The 22,401-nt window shown below is 42.5% G+C and overlaps 1 long non-coding RNA gene across 2 annotated transcripts in view; it reads left to right on the plus strand.

Annotated features, from left to right (window-relative positions):
• Positions 1–11,718, plus strand: part of LOC122441449 — a 44,226-nt gene extending 32,508 nt beyond the window's left edge. Inside the window, exons 3-4 of one of the 2 annotated variants that reach the window (XR_006269358.1) lie at positions 7,618–7,720; positions 7,809–11,718. This is a non-coding gene — a long non-coding RNA (uncharacterized LOC122441449). The remainder of the gene's footprint in view (positions 1–7,617; positions 7,721–7,808) is intronic. The other variant, XR_006269359.1, reaches the window with a different exon arrangement.
• The last annotated feature ends 10,683 nt before the right edge of the window (positions 11,719–22,401 follow it).

The raw sequence follows: 22,401 nt of genomic DNA on the forward strand, positions 1-22,401 counted from the left end.
GTTTTTCATCTTGGTGAACAGGAAATAATTTTCATAAATCAAATCCCCTTTTCATTTTAATTTTTGATATTTTAATAATTTTGTGAAAACATGTATATTTATTTTACCCCTTAGGAAAATTCCAAGTGTGTAGGAAACAAATTTGTTGGCACTAAAATATACAGCAACTGATACTACTTAGCATATTTTATTAAACCTGTAAATTAAAATACATTTATAAAATGCAAAACTTTATCCAAATATACATGAAAATTTCACTTTCATCTAGGTTTCATTTAGATAACATTGGTGACACAGTAATCATGCACACATTTAAAAATAAATATATGGCCATTTTTCAGCCCCTGAATTAAATCAACAATGGCATATAAGACACACAAGTTTAAATCTTGGTGACAATTTTCATGAAGTTATTCAAATACACTTTGACTTCTGACAAGAGGATGTAATTTATAAAACAGAACATGCCTATCAGTGAAACTTAAATTTGCATAATGAGGATACTTTTATTTCTGCAAGCAGTTTTTGACATCCCAGTGTGGAGCACTTAGAAGAAACCAGTTAAAAAAAAAAAAGGTCAATATACATAAGTGGAAAATTATGAATAAAATGCTTTGAACTTTTATCTGATTTGAGTACACAAAATAAATTTTATGTACAAAAACATAATTCTCCCTCCAACTGATAAAAATGTTTCTTCAATGCAGAAAAGTCGAGCACAGCCTTCAGCAGCGGCAGTCACCCTTACAAACTGAGGGACATGTTCGAGGTTATCGTTGCATGACAAGAAACATTGTTTGACATTAATGTTATGCGATTTTTTATCAGTGTTTTGAGTTAATTTCCTCTTGTGTTTCATATAAACGCACTGCAATCATAAGTATAACCTTTTAAAATCATTTTACAAATTTCTGTTTTGAGTGAAATGAGGCTCGTTGTTAGCTGATTTGGGATGCTGGAGCAACATACACCGAATTGTTAGGGGGTAAAAGAGCTTCTTTTGTGGCTGAAGCGATATCAAACTGTATTAACCAGAGAAAAGGCTACTTATACCATTAAATTTCAAACATGACCTGAGAAATAACAAGAGAAGTTACAAGTTGTACAATATTCAACAACAACAACAGCAAAAGAATAATGAAGCAACTGAGTAAAATCAGCAACTGAATTTGAGGCTTCAGTTATAAACATTATTTGTTTAAAATTTTGGACAAGAAAAACAGTGATATTTTCCAAACATACTTCTAAAATATTACTAATATTCTCTGCATGCATTTGAATTTGCTGTCCTTGTAAGCTAAGAAATCATTGACATCTCTACGGTCACACAAAATTTTTCATCGTTTTATACCAAACCAGACTGGCAAATGTGGCTTCACAACTGAAATATCTACAAAGGGAAATTCCCTGGAACTGTTTTCTAAAAGGATATGGAGGAATGTATATTTACCCAAGGAAGAAATGTATTATATTTCAGAGTATATGGTAAGATCACTTTGTCAGGAATTGACAATTTGATATGAAGGTGGTATAAAAATGAGGTGATTCTATATGAACCATCATGTGTTAAATAGACAGTGGGAAGCTGCTATATGGGCACGGGGAGCTTGGCTTGGTGCTCTGTGACAACCTCCAGGCGTGGGGTGGGGGGAGGTTCAGGAGGGAGGCGACATATGTGTACTTGTGGCTGATTCACATCGTTGTATGCCGGAAGCCAACACAGTATTATCAAGCAATTTTCCTCCAATTCAAAATATAAAAGATGGATCTGTAAAAAAAACTATGATTCTCAAGTAAAACACAGACAAAGGCAAAGAGATTATGGTATGTTAACTTTCTTGTTTTAGCTATACCTTTATCTGCAGCTTTTTTAATGAGTACATTCCTTTTTATCATTTATGATCTGAACTTGCCTCCTGCACAACTAAACACATCACAGTAGGTCTTCTATAAAACCTGTATGTGACACACAACTTCCAAGTAAATATTTTGAATTTTTCAACATATTTTGTTTTGTCAGTACTTCATACTGTTTATTTTTTCCCGCAGTCTATAGGTCAGAATCACTATTACATTTTCGATTCTGAACAGAGATCATATAAAAATATATCATTTTAGTTTTAAAGGCAGCATTGAACTTCACTAGCATTAAGAGTTTTGTTACAACACTGTAGGCTATCATAAATTAATAGTGGGCAAAGGTACATATTCTTAACATTGATATGAACATTTTCTCCTACTGTTCCTCCCCTCACCTCTATATGCTTAATCCAAAAGTGCTATTATTCCTCAAATAATAGTTTAAAAATGAAATATTTAATTCATATATATATGCCAAAACCCACTTAATATTTATTTGCATGAGTGGAATTGATGATAAAAGGGATTATGTAATTGTGAAAAATCCAATAAAATGTTATCTGTGAGTATTAACTTTTAATAAGTGAAATAATAGTCAGTGATTTCTAAGCACTTAACTATGATGTAGCGTGGCAGGGTGGGCTAGGGTGGGGGAAGGAGGCAGTGTGACCTGCTGGGAACACAGAGGACCTCAGTGTCTGTCAGCAAGTACCACGCGGTCACTCACAGCTGGCTCTGCAATGAGTTCATGATAGCTCACGTTCACTGCTGTCTGCGAAGTCAGACCTCCTCTCTTGACTATGTCTACATATTAGTGTTGGAAAGTCAGCGTTACCACAGTGGGCAGACTAGATTGTCGTTATCAAGGCCCAGGAGGATGGGAGTGCGAGGGTTACTTTTTAATGGGTAGAATCTCAATTTTGCAAAGTGAAGAGTTGAGTGGACAATTGGCGGTGATGGTAGCACAGCCTGTGAATGTACTTAATTGTCCCTGACCAATATGCTTAAAATGGTTAAAGTGGTATATTATAAGTTATATGTATTTTGCATAATTAAAAAAATAAATATTAAAAAGGAGAAACTTCATTTGAAAGAAATCTTAATTATATACTGTGAGGTAGGAAGTGAGTAAGTAATAAAATCACGAACAACATCAGCTAGGGCAGAATCATCTGTGCATGTTTTAGCAACAGTTCAGTTCAGTCGCTCAGTCTTGTCTGATTCTTTGCGACCCCATGGACTGCAGCACACCAGGCCTCCCTGTCCATCACCAACTCCCAGAGTTTACTCAAACTCATGTCCATTGAGTCAGTGATGCCATCCAACCATCTCATCCTCTGTTGTCCCCTTCTCCTCCCACCTGCAATCTTTCCCAGCATCAGGGTCTTTTCAGATGAGTCAATTCTTCGTATCAGGTGGCCAAAGTATTGGAGTTTCAGTTTCAGCATCAGTCCTTCCAGTGAATATTCAGGACTGATTTCTTAGATTTCTTAGAATCCTAAGGGATTATAAAATCAATCCTTTAGGATTGACTGGTTGGATCTCCCTGCAGTCCAAAGGACTCTCAAGAGTCTTCTCCAACACCACAGTTTAAAAGCATCAATTCTTAGGTGCTCAGCTTTCTTTATAGTCCAACTCTCATATCCATACATAACTACTGGAAAAACCATAGCTTTGACTAGATGGACGTTTGTTGGCAAAGTAAGGTCTCTGCTTTTTAATATGCTCTCTAGGTTGGTCATAACTTTTCTTCTAACGAGTAAGTGTCTTTTAATTTCATGGCTGCAGTCATCATCTGCAGTGATTTTGGAGACCTGCCCACCCCACCCCCCCCAGCCCGCCAAATAAAGTCTGTCACTGTTTCCATTGCTTCCCCATCTATTTGCCATGAAGTGATGGGACCAGATGCCATGATCTTAGTTTTCTGAATGTTGAGCTTTAAGGCACCTTTTTCATTCTCCTCTTTCACTTTCATAAAGAGGCTCTTTAGTTCTTCTTCGCTTTCTGCCATGAGTGTGGTGTCATTTGCATATCTGAGCTTACTGATATTTCTCCCAGCAATCTTGATTCCAGCTTGTGATTCATCCAGCCCAGCATTTCTCATGGTGTACTCTGCATATAACTTTTAGGAACAGTAAAGTTTATAATGAGGTCTATGACCTTGGAGGTCTGGGTTGGCCCCTTGAGCTGGACATTGACTCTGCAATCTTCCTGCTGAGAAAAGGGGCCTGTTGTGGACCAGGAGAGAGTTGGGTGAGTGAACAGACCATCACCTGCCTCACTGACAGTAGGCAATTCACAGATCCACTTTGGAAGGAATATCCAGGTTTGCTCAGATCTGAAAAACAGTTCATGACTATCAAGATCATTAGATATAATGGTGGTGAGTTCACAAATAAACTGCAAGCTTAGAAATTTGAGTAAATGCTGTCAGGGAGAATGAAAACTGTCTGAAAAGCTTCTGCTTTTAAGTACAGATGATTATTTCAATTTGGAATGCAGAGACTACTACGGTGGGGCAGTGAGCTTTGCACAGGGACAGAAACAGATACCAGCTGAGAAGAGGACAGGGCAGTGAGGCATCTCTGTGCTCACCCAATACCTTTGTGCAGTTGCATCACAATTCTGACAGCAGTAGAACTGTCCTGGATGAAACCTGTGGTTTGGAGGATAAACTGCAGCTCAGGTGGACTGGTTAGTAAATTGCACACCATTCTCATTTCATTCTCATATTGTATGATTCAATCATTTAAAATTGGACCATGGATTTTCTACAAAACTTGAATTAAAGATCCTTCTCAAATTCGTTAAAAATAAGTTTCTAAGCATTGTCAGGGGCTTCCCTAGTGGCTCAGATGGTAAAGAATCTGCCTGCCATGAGGAAAACCTGGATTTGATCCCTGGGTCGGGACGATCCCCTGGAGAAGGGAATGGCAACCCACTCCAGTATTCTGGCCTGGAGAATTCCATGGACAGAGGAGCCTGGCGGGCTACAGTCCATGGGACTGTAAAGATTCAGACATAACTGAGCAACTAACACATACACACATTGTTAGACCACAAGAACTCACCCTGGGTGAATAAAACGCACCCCTTTCTGATGGGTTTAAGAAATGTTAGCCTTGTCTTCGTATTATACACATTATAGAAACATGCAAGAAAATCCAGTGATTTGTTGTCAAAGATTAGAAGTAAATGAATTATAACCAGAATGCCTAACAATTAAGAGTTAACTGTATAATTAAGATGATCAATTCTACAATTTTCAAATGATTTGGGAATGGATTTTTAAATGAACACTGTTACTTATATGCATTTTTGCTCTTGTAATTATAAAACATGAACAAAATGCTAAAAAAGCTTAGCCTAACACCCCCACACACTCTTTCTCCATAATATATAACTCTGCTCAGAGCATTTATTGCTCTATCAGCTGGCGAATTACAAATGACACTCCTTGAGACTTGAATACACACAGAATTACATTTTATGTTTAAAATCCATTCTTCAAGTAAATGTTTAAAACCTTGTTTTACAACAGCCTATCTACTTCAATTTTCTTTTATTTATGCATTTAGTTACATGCATAGATAAAATTTTACTTCTAAAACAAAAAATAACATTTTGAGTGATTTTTGACACACATTGCATTTTGATGTGTATCAGAAATCTAGATTTCCTTTTGGAAATTTGTGGAATAATCTAAAAGGATTTTAATAATCCTTTCTCCCAAACACAAGAAATTATATGAATATATAAAAAGTAATAATATTTTGCTTCTTTGACTTCAAGAATATATGGATTTCAAATCTTCAATAGTAAATGTATAATATACACAAGATATATTAAATTAAAATTATTTTAATGATTTTGGTTTTTTTAAAATCCTTAAATTGATGAGGAATGAGTATCTTCTCTTTCTCTGGATCACATATAATTATGGCTAAAGATCCTGAGTAGTTTAAAGAATTTTATAAAAAGCTTAAAGTGTATTTCTAAATATTTAGAGAAATATACCAGATAGTCACATCATTTTCCCATTAACTTAATTTGCAATCTATAAAACAAATCAACCACATTTTGGTAAAGATTAATGATTTAAAATGTTGACTGTAATTATGACTGTTGCAAGATGTCTTTGTTTCTGTCAGAATTCATAAATAAAGTTTATTGAAGGAGTCTTGTGTTAATTCTACTGCTTGGTTTATGGCTGATTCTTCAACAACAGCTAATTATTCTCCATGCATTATTAGTTTATGATATACTTGTAAGCCAGCATCTCTTAATCTTTTTACTTTTATTTCTCTCATAGGGCAAATGCTGGTGATTGCTCACATTGTATCAGATGATTTAAGCCTTTGTTTTAAAATCTGCTTTGTTATATTGTTTCAGGTATAATCATAATGTCCTATTACAGTAATCACAGACATGAGAAAAACAATATTCACACAGCCCAAAGCAGAGGATTATTTAGGTATCCCTTAAGAAGAATATACATAGAACTCAAGAAACTGTGGATCCAAACTGTATTTTTAAATCCGATTATTTGAGGAAACCAGTTGAAAACAGATGAACTTGTTCTCAACCTGGCACCGTGTTTTGGCTGAACAACTATGACATGGTTTGCTAATACCTCTTAGGCAACTTCACTTGTAAAGTTCTCCACAACTTTTAATAGGAAGAGTTAGGTAGACAATTTTAACCCAAATCCCACTTTATCTGAATCATGCAGGAATTGAAAGTATTTATGTGAGGGGGCAAGCTCAGTGATAGATTTTTTCTTTGCTAATGGGGCTTTTAAATATCATAACGGCAACAAAAATGTAAAAAGAAGAGGGGGGAATAGATGGACTATAGATAAACAGATAGATACACATATAGGTAGACAGACAGATAGGTACAGCAAGAGAGAGGAAGGGAGATATTGAGAGTTTTCTTCTAAGAAAAGAAAGTGAAAGTGTTAGTCGCTCAGTCATGTCCAAATCTTTGCAACCCATGGACTGTAGCTCGCCAGGCTCCCTGTCCATGGAATTCTCCAGGCAAGAATACTGGAGTGGGTTGCTGTGCCCTCCAGGGGATCTTCCAGACCCAGGGATGGAACCTGTGCCTCCTGAATTGGTGGGTGGATTCTTTACCACCGAGTCACCAGAGTCACTGATTCTCACACAACCTGCAAGACTGTGGTCCCTTTCTTCTCCCACTAGTCTCTTGCAAGCTGTGTGGGAATCAGTGTCTGAAGGTACAGTGAGTGTCTGGTTGGTAAGGGCAGGGGTACTCAGATTAGGAAACCACCTGCCCGATCATGTATCTTGGCAAAGGCTCAGAAATCCCACTGCCTCATTTGGAGGTCTTATTTCTCATCAGAGTGCATCATTTTCTTTAATTTTGTTTAATTTTTTGTTTTCTTTAATTTTTTAAAATAAAAATTATTTGCTTTGTTTAATTGTTTTCTTTTATCTTTTAAAATAGTTACAGATATCTATAAGGTCTTAGCTCAGGAGGTCAACATCCCCGAGAGAGATGAAAGAGTGGGAAAGGGACCTTGCTTGACAACCTTTTACACTACAATTAATTCCACGTTGGTAATTTCAACATCCGAGGGATCATCTATGTGTTTCTTGGTGGCTCAAGTTGTACAATCAGAAAAGCATGAGAAAGAGAGTGTGGAATGAGAGTTAAATGATATGCTTCAGAGAGAGGGTGAGAAAAGAAGGGAACGGTTAACTTTTTCAACATTTGCTCATCTTCATATCCCAGATGGGTGCAGCGTGTGTGGACGGGCACACCTGGCTGGAGGGCCGGCCATCTGGACTCTGTGTGGGACCCTAATTATAAACAGACAAGTGGAGAGATGCCACAGGTCAGCCAGCAGGCCAAAGGGGGGGAAGGAAAGTGCCAAATTCTCAACGTTTCCCAGAGAATAATAATATCCACCGCTTTCCTTACAGCTTTCATCTGAAAAAGAACCAGAAACAGACCTGTCGTCAGGGAAAGAAGGCGCTAGCCAGATTCCAAATGCTCATTGCTCTGATTTACATCTACTGCTGTCCTTCATCTTCTCTTAGGAAGATAAGAGTGGTCTCTTACTCTTTAGAAGTCTCTGCATTGCAAGTTGAGTCATGCAGGAAGGCAGAGGGCAAGTAGAAGAGAATCAAATCACTGGAGGCTGGATTTCCCTAAGACTGGCATGTCACCATGACTCCCTGTTTTATTTCTGGTTCACTCACTTGTGGAGATTTTCCTAGAGTCTTGCCAGATGCAGTCCTCAACTCACAATATGTGTATCAAGGTCCCAGCCCTGAAGCCTTGTGACCTCAGCATCCCTGCATCCGCCTGTATACAACCTCACATCGCGCTTCTTCTGCCCAGATCACCATGATGCTGTCCTTTGAACACGTAGCACTGGGAGGCTGGTTTCTATAGTGGTATTTTATGTTGCTAGTATCTCAGTTGTGTCCCTCCTTTCTGTCTCCATGATTTCCAGCTTTCTGGATCCCATCATTTTCTCTTCTGCATGTGCATTGCCTTAGCATGTGATCTTGCCTCTAAGGGCTTCCAACTTTCACAGGTCTATACTTTTTACGTGCAACTCAACTCCACCTGGAACATGAAAAGATGACTGTTTTACATTAGACTTTGAAGACAGATACAAAGGAATTGTGCTCACTCTAGTTTACCCAGAACTAAATGCAAACTTGTTTTTTTCAAACAAACAGAGCAAAATGTGAGATTGATGGATAGATGACATTCTATTTGGTTTTCAAGCTCTGAGTTTTAAGGATTTCCCAGGTGGTACTAGTGGTAAAGAATCCACAGAAGCAGGAGATTCAGGTTTGATCCCAGGAGATCTTTGTATTAGACTGTTTTTGGCTATGAGTTTTAGATAACTCAATGAGAAGAAGTTCACTTAAGATTTCCTTAGTAAGAATCTTGGAGATTTCCAGGTGGCTCAGTGGTCAAGAGTCTGCCTGACCATGTGGGAGACAAAAGAGACCCAGATTTGATCCCTGGGTTGGAAGCTTCTCTGGGGTAGGAAATGGCAACCCGCTCCAGTATTCTTGCTTGGAGAATCCCATGGGGAGGAGCCTGGTGGGTTACAGTCCATGTGATCCTGGCGGGGTCACAAAGAGTCAGGCACGACTGAGCACATACACATACTAGTAAAATTCTTCACTGTGAGAAGATGGAGGCCACAAGGGCTAGCATCACATTCTTTTCTTAATAGAGACCAGGGGCAGGATGCTGACCCTTGGCTGAGAGATGCTTCTTGTTATTCCTCCCTAACTTTTATCAAAGAAGGAATGTTTTTCTCATAACTTTCCTCCTCTTACCTTATTGGCCAGGGCTGTGTCTATGGCCCCTAACAAACTGCTGAGGGTTTTCTGGACTTGAGTCTCTCTGGTGGGACCTAGGAAGGAAGAGAGAGCTGAGAATGGCTACAGAGAGGCTAGCCTGCTGGATCCAGCTTTGCTTCCATGCAGGGTTATGCTGAGATTCATATCTGTGTTGGAAATGTGGTCATGATTTTATTGGGGATACCGTGAGTCCTCTGCCTAGGAACCCTCAAGTTGTGAACTCTCAAAGATGTGAACGTGTGTTCCATCAATGTTGGTGACGACCCTTCAGCTCTACCATCTCCACCTCCTCTCCCTCTTACAGTCAGTAACTCTTCTTGCCTGTTCAATCGATGCCAGCCCCCGTATGCCAGCTATTGTACTTTACTACTGTATTTTTCAAGGTACTGTACTTTAAGATTAGAAATATTTTATTTTTTTTGTTTTTCATGTATTATTTGTGTGAAAGTATTATAAATCTATGACAGTACAGTACAGTATAGCTAATTGTGTTAGTTGGATACCTAGGCTAACTTGGTTGGACTTGCAAACAAATAAGACTTACGAACTAATGTCAGTTCCTCAGTTGGCACAGCCTGGTTCACACAAATGTAATCTGAGTCTGAAGCCCCTGCTCTCCACTTGATCTCTATGGCTCCAAGGCAGCTACCAGCGCTGCCAAGCAACCTGTATTCACCAGGACATGGTTCCCACTTCTGCCACCTCCATCCTTCCAGAGCATCTTCTGTCCTCCTCCAGGGGCTCTCTCAGCAGTGCCTCCTCCGCCTCCCTTCTGCCCATCTTCGTCCTTGGGAAAACCCTGGCCCCAAACCCAGCCCTGTCTGCCCCTCTAGTCCCTTGGAGAAGGCTCTTCCATCCCAGACCCCCTTACTCCTCTCTGTTTATGGGATTCTCCCAGCAAGAGTACTGGAGTGGGTAGTCATTCCCTTCTCCAGGGGATCTTCCCAACCCAGGGATCAAACTCAGGTCTCCTGCATTGCTGGCAGATTCTTTACCATCTGGGCCACCAGGGAAGCCCTTATTCTTCTCTACCTGAAAAGTTAAAACCCAAGTAGCAATAGCACCCTTCACATGCCTCTCCCTACCCAGGCAGGTTGAAACAGCCCCTTCTGGTGGGAAGCGAGTGGGAATCAAATGGAGTTTCTCTCCTTCTTGATTTCCTTGGGTTTTAATTTGAAGCAAAAAGAGAGAGAACGGCAGGGGACCAAGCCATCTTTCCAGGGCTCCATTGGCAGCCCTGCCCCCCGCAGCTGTTCTGATTAATGGCCATGCCTCCCGCCGGCTCCCTGTAATAGGTGTCAGGAAGGTGTTTACTCAAAGTTTTACACCCAGTTGTCGGCAGGTCGACACAATAGGGCGTCTCCCATGCAGGTTAAACATCTTTTTATGGGTACTACTCGTGAGAGAGGACTTCTGTGCTTTCAGACTCTAAACGCAGTGGTTCATAGCACTTTCTTCAAGACTGACTCAGCAGGTCCCAAGAACCAGGCAGCTTCCACAAGGTCTCCCTGAGCTGGGCTGTGAGCCTCGAGGGGACAACAGTGACACAAAGATGTCCCCGTGTCTCCAGCTTTAAGCTTGTGCCCTGTCTGCCTATGAAATCCTGAAAGCTTTTAGAACTCAAGCAAGTAATAATATCAAAATTCCTCTCCCAGGGAAGGACTGTCTATACAAAATAGAGATGTCGGAATTCTTTACAATTAAAATGTCTTCTTTTGTCACAGTAAACAGTGACCTTGACCCCCCACCCAGAGTAGTTTTCTCTTTCCTTCATGATCTTTTTCCAATTTCCCCCTACCCTCAGCCTCTCCTCCACTAAACAAACAAGCCTCAAGAAACAGAGAGCAAAAACACCACAAAGCTGGAATTGCATCTCCCATCTGCTGCCCACAGGTGTGTATTTTGACCCTATTTCTGAGAAAGAGGAGGCCAAAGGCCAAAGTGAATTTCCTAAATGTGAGATGCTTTCAAAGTGCTGCCTTATGTTAGTTCGCACATTCCTGAAGCTGTCTTCAGCCCTGGGTTTTCCTGTGACAATGAGGCATTTCCTGCAGGGTCTGCGGTGAACCCCTGGGCTGTAGCCAAGACCAGAAGAGCTCAGGGTATTCCACCAAAGCCCTTCCGAACAGCAGAGCCCCCTGTGGCTTCCTTGGGCTTGATTGTAATTTTTTCAAAAAACCCCTCCTGGACTCACAGATAGAGAACAAACGTATAGCTGCTGCGGGGAAGGATGGGGGAAAGGACTAGTTAGGGAGTTTGGGATGGTTATGTATACACTGCTGTATTTAAAATGGATAACCAATGAGAATGTGCTGCTAAGTGCAGACGGCTCTACTCAATGTGATGTGGCAGCCCTGATGGGAGGGGGAGTTAGGGGGAGAATGCCAAAGTGTGAGAGTGTTAGTCACTCAGTTGTGTCTGACTCTTTGTGACCCTGTGGACTGTAGCCCACCAGGCGCCTCTGTCCATGGGATTCTCCAGGCAAGAATACTGGAGTGGGTTGCCATTCTCTTCTCCAGGGGATCTTCCTGACCTGGGTATTGAACCTGGGTTTCCTGCATTATAGGAGGATTCTTTATCATCTGAGACACCAAGGAGAATGGATACATGTGGATGCGCAGCTGAATCCCTTTGCTGTCCACCTGAGACTATCACAACATTGTTAATTGGCTATACGCCAATATACAATATAAAGTTTAATGAACAGGGGAAAAAAACCCTCCTGGACAGAAAAGCTTGTATCTCTATAAATGATGATAAATGCTTAGTTATTTTCATGAGGACTCAGGCCACCCTTCCTGTATGTGAATGAACATCTCTACTGCTCCAGATACCAAGGCCAGTTTAATGCTTTTCTCAAACCAATCTGTCTATTGGATTTGACTGGAGATAAACGCAGAAACAAAGCACACATCCAGGGAGAAATTCATAGTACAAATACAGTATTTATTGAAAAAATTAGCATTTTCTGAAATTTTGGGGATTCTTAATGGATGATATGCAATGAAAAAGAGAGAAGAGGAGATGGTTCCAAAAGTGGAGATGCAGAGGGTGGTCAGATCCTGACGCACAGCAGTGACAGCGAGAGGGAATAACCCTGTGTATGCTAAGTCACTTCAGTCCAACTCTTTGTGATCCCATGGACTGTAGCCGCCAGGCTCCCCTGCCCATGGGAATTCTCCAGACAAGAATACTGGAGCAGATTGCCATGCCCTCCTCCTGGGGAATCTTCCCAACCCAGGGATCGAATAAGTGTCTCTTATGTCTCCTGCATCGCAGGCAGGTTCTTTACCACTAGTTCTACTGTAGGGTTCTTTCACCCACTGCTTAGCGTTTGTATCAGAAGACCTTGCTCGTCAGCATTTTCTCTTGGCCTTTCCTGGCTTAGAAAACTTGGGTGACCTAGTCAACCTCTCTGGTTGCAGATTTTCTTCTTTTTGCTGAAATTGGAATAGAAAGCCTTTCCTGTCTTTTCTGTCTGATGATGAGGTTGTGAGGTTCAAACGACATTATGTATAGGAAAGCACTTTTTAAATTGCAAACTGGCCACCTGATGCCAAGAACCAAAGCACTGGAAAAGACCCTGATTCTGGGAAAGGTTAAAAGCAAAAGGAGAAGGGGGAGGCAGAGGATGAGGTGGTTAGATAGCATCACCAACTCAATGGATGGTATGAGTTTGAGCAAACTCTGGGAGGTAGTGAAGGACAGAGGAGCCTGGTGTGCAGCAATCCATGGGGCCGCAAAGAGTTGGACACGACTTCAAGATTGAACAACAAAAAAGATGCGTTGCCTTTTAAGGGAATGTTTTCAAGAAACTGTGGTTCATTCGTCCTTCCTGTTAACAGGCAAGGCACGTGTATCATACATGGATACTTACAGGGGCCACTGTTTCCCACATAGATGTGGAAACTTCCAAGAGATTCGAATATGGACCAGCATCCCGTAGATACCATAGTGTGACCTTAGGCACATTATGTTTCTGAACATAAGCATCTGTGGACAGTGTCATCTCTGTCTTGTGGGGTTGCCATGAGGCACCACATGGGAAAGTGCTCTCTGAGCTGTGAATGCCCAGTATGATGACGTTTTGCCCACATAAATGCAAAGTATTAGGACATTGTGTTTGAAAAGTGTTATTTAAGTGCCACTTGCTATTATTGTGGTTATTATGATAGTTGAAGAGTGTAATGGATTTCAGCGACTAACAATCTAGATGTGGACTCTTTTACCACCACACAGCCTCCCTGAGTGTTCCACTTTAATAAGTACCCTTCCTTTCATTGGGAGCTATATGCTGATGTAATTAACTCTCATCATATTATGTGCTTTGCTTTGAATTCTGGATACATAACTCAGAATTATTTCATTGTATTTACCCCTATAAATAGGCCCTACTTTACTTCTAAATTAAATAGCATTAGAGAATAGGTTACTAGACTGACGACTCTTCTCATTTTCCACAAATATATTATGTATGACTCAATTTCTTTCTACGCGCCCAGCTTTAGAGACAGCTTAGTGGATATAAACCTTTTATATTGAAAAAAATTGTCAATAATTAGGATAGGGAAGGAAAATAGTTAAAGACTAAATATGCCTTTGATTCACCTATTAAATCAACCGACTTACTTTTAGACAAGAATTTTGTCATGTTTTTTCTGTCATCTAGTGTTCATTTTTCACCTCAGGGTATCAGCTTCACCAGATTCCCTTTAAAGATGAAGAATATACATTATTTTTCTCATAGAATTCTGATGATTGAGAGGAATTATTTAAGAAATGTTTACTGAACGTTTTTTGATGTATAGGTCTAACATACGCTTCCAGCTTTTTGATCTGTCATTGTATGCACGTAAGAAGAGGTGAGACATTTACAATTTTGGTAAATAAATGAACAATTATTGTTAATGACCATCATCAACCATTTCCTTAATACAGAATCGTTAGAGTCACTGAACTTATGTAAGTAAAGAACTTGACACAAGGTCTCACAAGCAGGCAGCTCCCTGAAACATAAGCTTTGCAAGCTTGTTTTGGGGTTAACAGGGGAGCTCACCACGCTTACCAGCGGGGCCACGATCAGCCTGGGGTATCAGTGAAGAGGGTGTTTGGGGAGATAGGACTGGCACTTCAAGGAAAGAATGCCATCTTGTCTTCTGCTAGAAAGTGAGGCTTCTTTGCCAGAACCCATCCAGAGAGCAGACAACGCTAGTGGCCTCAGGAGCAGGAGGCCAGACAGAATTTTTTTTTCCTTTTTGGTAAGCTCTGTTACCTGGATCAGGGAACTTTAATCATAAGCAACTGTTCTAAGTATTTCCACCAACCCCCGCTCCAGAGTCCTGAACCAGTTCTTCAGTTCAATTTGAAAGTTAACTTTTGTTGCACTATCACCCTGCCCTATATCCACATGGGTGCATCTCCCAAGTCCATCCTGTTCCCGCACCATCTCCATGGTCATGGGGGGAAAGGTGGAATGCCTCCGCCCCAGTTCTGAGGTCACACTGTGTCTGCATGTGATGTTGTGGAAGTGACTTGGTCTTTCTCTTACTTGACTGTTAAATCTACTGCATAGGGATGGCAGCACCTGCCTCATAGGGTACCACGTGCCCACCAAGGAGCTAAGCCCCACCATCCAGGAGCCAGCAAAATAGTGCCTTGACTTTGTGGGACTCATGTCCCGTCAGGGGACTGTGTGATCCCAGGCACAGAACTGTATCCACTGACCACCTTGGAGAGAGTTTCGGGAAGAGGATGCTGGTGGCAGGTGGGGCAGGACAGCGTGGCCAAGTGTGGGCAGCAAGGAGCAATCTGAACCTCGGATCTGAAGAACCAGAAGATGGGAGCTGGGAGAACAGGGGAAGATGAACCTTCTGGGCCAAGGGAACAGCAGGTGTGAAGGCCTCAGAGAGGAGAAGAGCTCAGGAACTGAGAGTTGCCTGACCAGGTGCTGGGCAGGTAGACCTTGTCCAGAGCTCAGGCCACTGACCTGGGAATCCTGGGACATCACTGCAAGATTTCCACCAGGGGATGGCAGGATCTGATTTGCATATGGTGGATGATCACATGGGCTCCGGTGTGGAGAGCAGTTTATGGGGACACAGCTTCTCAGAGTGGCCCTTCCTGATGAGCAGACTCACAAGCTGGGTGACTACTGTGGACTGACCATGAGGAAAGCTGGTGACTTGGACAGGAGCATGTGTACCATAGGTGAAAATCAGATGAATGCAGTAAGGGCCATCTGGACTGGGGGAAGTATTTGTTAAAATAAAAGCATCAGGATCAGTGATCTATCCAGTCTTTGCTCTGAACAATTATCAAGAAGACGATGAGTGCTCAGTCATGTTCAACTCTTTGAGAACGCATGGATTGTACCCTCCAGGCTCATCTGTTCATGGGACTTCCAGGCAAGAATACTGGAGTGAGTTTCCATTTCCTACTCCAGGGGATCTTCCCAACCCAGGGATTGAACCCATGTCCCTTCTGTCTCCTGCAGTGGCATGCAGACTCTTTACCACTCTTTACCACCTGGGAAGCCTTGATCAATTTCTAAAAAGGGTCAATTTCTCAACCTATGCAATGGGCCTCCACCTTCCTCACAGGAAGATGAGCCATAACTCCCCAGTCCCCCAGCCACAGCATGACTTCATTGAGCAGAAAAGCCTGGACTGAACTGATTTGTTGTCTTTGTTTATTCCACTTGCTTTGAAGATTTTGCTATAAAATTAGGTCTGTGTTTTATTACCCCAGATCTTGCCAGGGCGATGTGTAATGTGCAGCATACATATCATATTACCCATGTAAATTCTGTATTCTCCCAAATTCCAAGACACATTTGCCTCCACAGATGTGTAGATCTGTGGTCATGAAATTTGCAGAAATCCTTGCCCATGGACTCCCAACTGCCAAGATATGACAGGCTTGTCTAATCCCAGGGCTCAGACTGCTTACCCCCGACCACTGTGTGTTCCCTTTCTCTTTTCTTTAGAAGAGGTAGATCTACCGGCCAGCCATCCCTCTCATGATGGAATCTGGATCACAGAGATGTGCGAGGGCTGTAGGGGAAAAAGGAGTCTCCTTCTTATGGCCACTTTTTCCTCTTCTTCTCAGGACTCACAACAACCTCCTATTAAAGTGCATCAAACTCACTCACCTTCTTTATCACAAACCTCCTGAAAAACCATTTGTTCCACAAAGTATTTCAGTTACAATAACCACTCACTTCTCAACATCCTTGTGTTGCACTGAGTTTTATTATCTCGCATGTCCTTGGGTACATTTACACTGTGATCCCCCAAAGGAAAACCCTTGCTTTGTCCTGTCTGCACGCGTGCACCCACCAGGAGCCACATGTCCGCCTATGCCCTGTATAAATGATGGATAAGAATCGAAATGTCACCAATAGGCGTGCTTCATCTTGGAGGGTTAAGGAGCCGTACTTGTCACATGCAGAGGACATCATAGAATTCAGTGGGGAAACTTTAAAAAAAAGTGATTATTTAGGTATGATCTTTCATTAATTTCAACATAATTGACATGACTGGGAACACCATTTGGTGTCTATAGATAAACAGGCATCACTAACGGTCCGTCTCTGATGACAGCTCCCTACAGCAGACTACTGAACTGATGGCTGAGACAAAATCACCACAATCACATTGTTGAATAAAATAACAGTCACTACCTTCCACTTCACAAAGAGGGAATTTTGTTTTGGGGGCAGGAGCATAGAATAGGGACAATTCGTTTTTAATGCTGTAAATACACAGTTGAGGTTCCATGTTAGACTCAAATAACAGACCATATAGTGGCTGCCCAGAAAAATAAAGAAAATGTGGTAAGGTTCCAAGATTCTCTTATTTCAGAGTGAATGGCCCTGAAAGATGGAGAATGCTTCAATATCAGAATGAGAATGGTCTCTTTGTGACAATTTACCTTCCTCGCCCTACCTCCCCACAATCTATGGTTTATGAAGGTCAAGTTTGAAGGCTGATGAGTTTCATTTACTTAAGGGTCATCCTCTTACTTAACCATATCTTTGTTTAAAATCTGATGGGTACAGTGATATGATACCACTGTTGTAATGAGGGGTTACTATTATCATTTACTCTTTTTAGTCAATACACTATAAAGCAGAATATGCGGGATTCTGTTATATATAATTTGCTCTTGACTGAATATTTGTGTTCCCATGAGTTCATATGTTGACAGTCTAAGCCCATGATGGTGGTGTTTGGAGCTGGAGCTTCTGGGAGGTCATTCAGTACTAAGGGCAGAGCCCCTATGAATAATCTTATGCTCAATCATTCAGTTCTGTCCGATTCTTTGTGACCCTATGGACTGTAGCCTGTCAAAGGCTCCTCTGTCCATGGGAATTATCTAGGCAAGAATACTGGAGTGGGTTGCTATTTCCTCCTCCAGGGGATCTTCCCAACCCAGGGATCAAACCTACGTCTCTTGCATTGGCAGGTGGATTCTTTACCACTCGCGCCACCTGGGAAGTACTTTAAGTAAATGACTCTCATCAGCCTTTAAACAACAACTTAGTAATTACCATAATAATGATAATAGATGATATGATTACATACTTATTTTGTGCCAGGCACAGTTACATACAATTTATATGGGTTTTCTTCATGAATCCTTAAAACTCTATGAGGTAAGTAATATTATCCCCTTTTCATAGAAGAGTCAGAGAAGGCAATGGAAACCCACTCCAGTGTTCTTGCCTGGAAAATCCCATGGACGGAGGAGCCTGGTAGGCTGCAGTCCAAGGGGTTGCTGAGAGTTGGACATGACTGAGCGACTTCACTTTCACTTTTCACTTTCCTGCATTGGAGAAGGAAATGGTAACCCACTCCAGTGTTCTTGCCTGGAGAATCCCAGGGATGGGGGAGCCTGGTGGGCTGCAGTCTATGGGGTCACACAGAGTCGGACACGACTGAAGCGACTAAGCAGCAGCAGCATAGAAGAGTAAAGTGAGGCTTGAAGAAGTCAAATCATGTACCAAGGGACCCTTGGACCATCCTGGAGACAGGGTTCACACTTAGGTTTTTCCAAGACCATAAACCACTGTGTTTCACAAAACCTACTGGCATCAGACTCACCTGTGTGCTAGTCTTTTAGTCATGTCCAATTCTTTTGTGACCCCATGGACTGTAGCCTGCCAGGCTCCTTTGTCTATGGAATTCTCCAGGCAATAATACTGGAGTAAGTTGCCATGCCTTTCTCCAGGGGAATCTTCCCAGCCCAGGGATTGAACCCTGGTCTCCCGAATTGTGGGCAGCTTCCTTACGATCTGAGCCGCCAGGGAAGATAGGGCTTGTGAAACACAGAACACCGTCCATCTCCCCACTTAGTCTTCTGACTCAGCAGGTCTGCAGTGGAGCCTGAGGATGTAATCTCCAACAAGTTCCCAGAAGATGCTGACGCTCCTGGCATGGGGACCACACTTTGAGTACCAGTCACTGCACTAAGCCAACCGACCCCTCCACATTACATGTGCTTCAGTCACAGCTTGAGATCCTTCCAAATCCAACATCTGTTCTTATGTTTTTATCCTCCTCTTTAGTGGAAAGAGGATGATATTGGAGAAGTTCTTCTGAGACGCACTCCTCCTGGAACAATTAGTGATGTTGTTTTGCACCCCCAGCCTGCCACCAAAAGCTTATGCCTCTCAATGGCTGAAATGGGTTCAGCTTGCAAGATATTTTCTTGTTGGAAACCCAAAGAAACACATTCATCTTACCAAGGATATTTAGACTCTGCCTATGATATTAATATTTATGAGAGTGAGGTTAGCTACTTGGCATGCAATACATATTTTTTGTTGAAGCTTTCCCATTAGAGGACAGTTGCTTGGGAGAGCCTTAGAAACTAATATTGCATTTCACTTCACAAAGATTGTGGCAAACCCAACAGCCAGAGAATCCACATTCCAATTGCCTATGAGAGGTGAGGACATGTTCCCACAGCCTCTGCTGCTAATGAATTACAGTTGTAACACACAGTGTGGCTTGGTACTGTGTTTTGAGTCATAATTAAGAAAGAATTGGGCTTCCCATACGGCACTAGTGGTAAAGAACCTACCTGTCAATGCAGGTAACACAGGTTTGATACTTGGGTCAGGAAGATCCCTTGGAGGAGGGGATGGCAACCCACTCTAGGATTCTTGCCCAGAGAATCCCATGGACAGAGGAGCCTGGTGGGCTCCACAGTGTTAGAAAGAGTCGGACACAACTGAAACGACTTAGCACAGCGCAGCACAGGAAAGAATTAGTGTATACCCGAAAGAAAATTTATAAAGAAGAACCCCTGCCAGGGCAGCGTGGGAGCCAGGGCTGGCTGGCCTAAGAGGAGAGACAGTTCAGGGAGGCACCGGGAAAACCAGCCATGCAAGTGGGTCCCAGGACCCCCCTCCAGCTGACAAGGGTGCCCAATAGATCTGAGTCCACCAGGGTCAAGGACATGTGTAATCAGCCATACCTGGCTTTTCCAGTAAGACTTTGTCAATAGTGGGTAAGCAGGTTGCTCCACAAAGTAAAAGTCAGGACGTAGATTTGCATCACATCGCTAGTATGTTGGTGAACTTCAAGAAAGGCCATTTGAACTCCTTGGGGTCGTAAAAGAGTTGGACATGAGTGAACAACAACAACCGCACTGAGAAGTGGTCTTAACCACTGCCTTCCACTGCTTCTGGTCCTCAACTGACCTTTCCCCAGATGCCCTCCCCAGGTGCCTCGTTCCCCCCGCCCCACTCCCCACGTTTTGCATTATTTACCATAATTATGAACTGAAGAGAGAGAGAGCACATGTGTTGTATAGCAGCTCACTCTTCTTCATTTTGATTAGAAAAACTGAGGTTAAAGAGAGTATAAAGAAGCTGACTGAGAGGGAAGTGATGCCGAGGGCCAGCACTGCCCTCTGCGACTTACCTTTGTGGTTGTCCTGGCAAAGAATATAGGGGACGGGAGAAATGTGGGGCCTGGGACAGGGAGGGGCTGGAGGTCCTGAAATACTCTGGAACGTAGACAAAAAGTAAAAGGGAACTGTAGAGCCGCCATCACTTCATGAAGGTTTTCCACTTGGGCAAAGGCAGCAATATAAACATTTACTTAAGGAGTTTTGTTTTTGTGCTTGATGTGGACCATCTGTAAAGTCTATTGAATTTGTTACAGCATTGCTTCTGCTTTTTGTTTTAGTTTTTTGGCCACAAGGCATGTGGGAATCTTAGCTTCCTGCCTAGGGCTCAAACCCACACCCCCCTGCACTGGAAGGTGAAGTCTTAATCATTGGACTGCCAGGGAAGTCCCTAAGGATCTATTTGAACTCTCAGATAGCTTCCTGGTGGTGCTAGCACTTCCTGATATGATAGCCTGGTCCCTTGAGGATTTGTGGTTTAAACCTGGGAGGATTTAAAAGGCTTTCTAAGTTCATTTGTTCTTTGCATTATTTTAGTGTTGAAGCTGAAACTCTGATATTTTGGCCACCTCATGTGAAGAGCTGACTCATTTGAAAAGACCCTGATGCTGGGAAAGATTGAAGGCGGGAGGAGAAGGGGACGACAGAGGATGAGATGGTTAGATGGCATCACCGACTCAATGGACATGAGTTTGGGTGGACTCTGGGAGTTGGTGATGGACAGGGAGGCCTGGCATGCTGCAGTCATGGGGTCACAACCAGTCGGACACAACTGAGCAACTGAACTGAATGAACTGACTGAACCTGAGTCTTAGCATCATCTCAAGCAATTAGATTTTTGTGATTCCAGTGCTACTGATCCACGTAATTGTAGACTTGTTGAAGTAACTGTGAGAAGTGACAGACTGATTCTTAGATTCAGACAGCTTATTCACTCTAATCCGTCTTCCATCAGTGCTCTGTTTAGAATACCCTGTTTTATCCCCTGAAGACCAATGAAGAGAGTTTTCGAAGACTCTACACATCGACACAGACGTACATGTAGGAACAACGCAACACGGTGGCACATTTCAAGAGTGAATAAGAACCACTTAAGGCAGGGATGGGACGAACTGGGAGAGTAGAGTAAACATACATACAGTGCCCTGTGTAAAACAGACAGCTACTGGGAAGCTGCTATATAACACAGGGAGCTCAGCTCAAGGCTCTGTGAAGACCTAGAGAGTGGGAGGGAGGTTCGTGAGGCAGAGGATATGTGTATACCTATAGCTGACTCACTTCATTGTGTAGCCGAAACTAATGCAAGACTGTAAAGCAACTATACTCCAGTTAAAAATAAACGAATGAATAAATGGAATAGCGCAGTAATGAAGCCCTAAATGTACATCAAGAATGTGCGCATAAAAACAAAAAGGAAACTCTGCCTTTGAGATCTCATTTTCAGGAAGGACAATTAATTCAACTTCCCGAACGTCCACCACACATGGCTGTCACTGTGGGGAGATTCCAGGGTAAGTAATGATTGTCACTCTGGACTAAATAAGATTCCAGACGAGGTAGATAAATGAACAGAGTCCATGTTGATCATCTTTAGAGTCAATCACATCATTAGCACGTTTGGTCGAGAGGGCTGCCACCGCCCCGTCCCTCATGCCTGCTCTACACCTGGGATCAGAGGCCCACAGAACCGAGCTGAATGTGCAGGTGTATGTTGAGTCGCCTCCCATGACCCTCTCCTCACTCTGAGATTCAATTTGGGCCTGGTGACAGTATTTCTCGAGGCCTACTATCATCTATCATTTAGGCTCTGGGATTGCAAGGCGATCGCTGGAGAACTACTTGTGAAGACTTCTCGGCACCTGTGAGAAAGGCCGGGAGCATTCTCATGATGGAGCTGGAGAGAGTGGCCCAGAAAGCCGGCCAAGTGTTTGCTTACACAGTTTGCCTTCGATGGGAATCATGCCGTGTGGACGGCTGTCTCCTCGCCATCCAGTAATCCCAAACACATTACAGTTTTAAACTCTGTAGGGGCTGAAGGACTACTCAAGGGAAGCAGAGAAGGAAATGGCCATCTTATTTAATTTCTCTAAACACTCCACTGAGCCCTAGGTGCCGGATGTGGAGTGCAAGGAAAATTGACTCTGGTTAAGGCCCATCCTCACAGAAAGACACTCGACTTTAGAAACATGAGACCTCTCCCCACCATGAACGTTCTTGAATCAACATGGGACTTTGGAGTAAATCCCTGATTCTGTGAAGTGGATCATTT

The sequence above is a fragment of the Cervus canadensis genome, chromosome 5 (assembly GCF_019320065.1).
Source record: "Cervus canadensis isolate Bull #8, Minnesota chromosome 5, ASM1932006v1, whole genome shotgun sequence".
NCBI classification, from domain to species: Eukaryota; Metazoa; Chordata; class Mammalia; order Artiodactyla; family Cervidae; genus Cervus; species Cervus canadensis.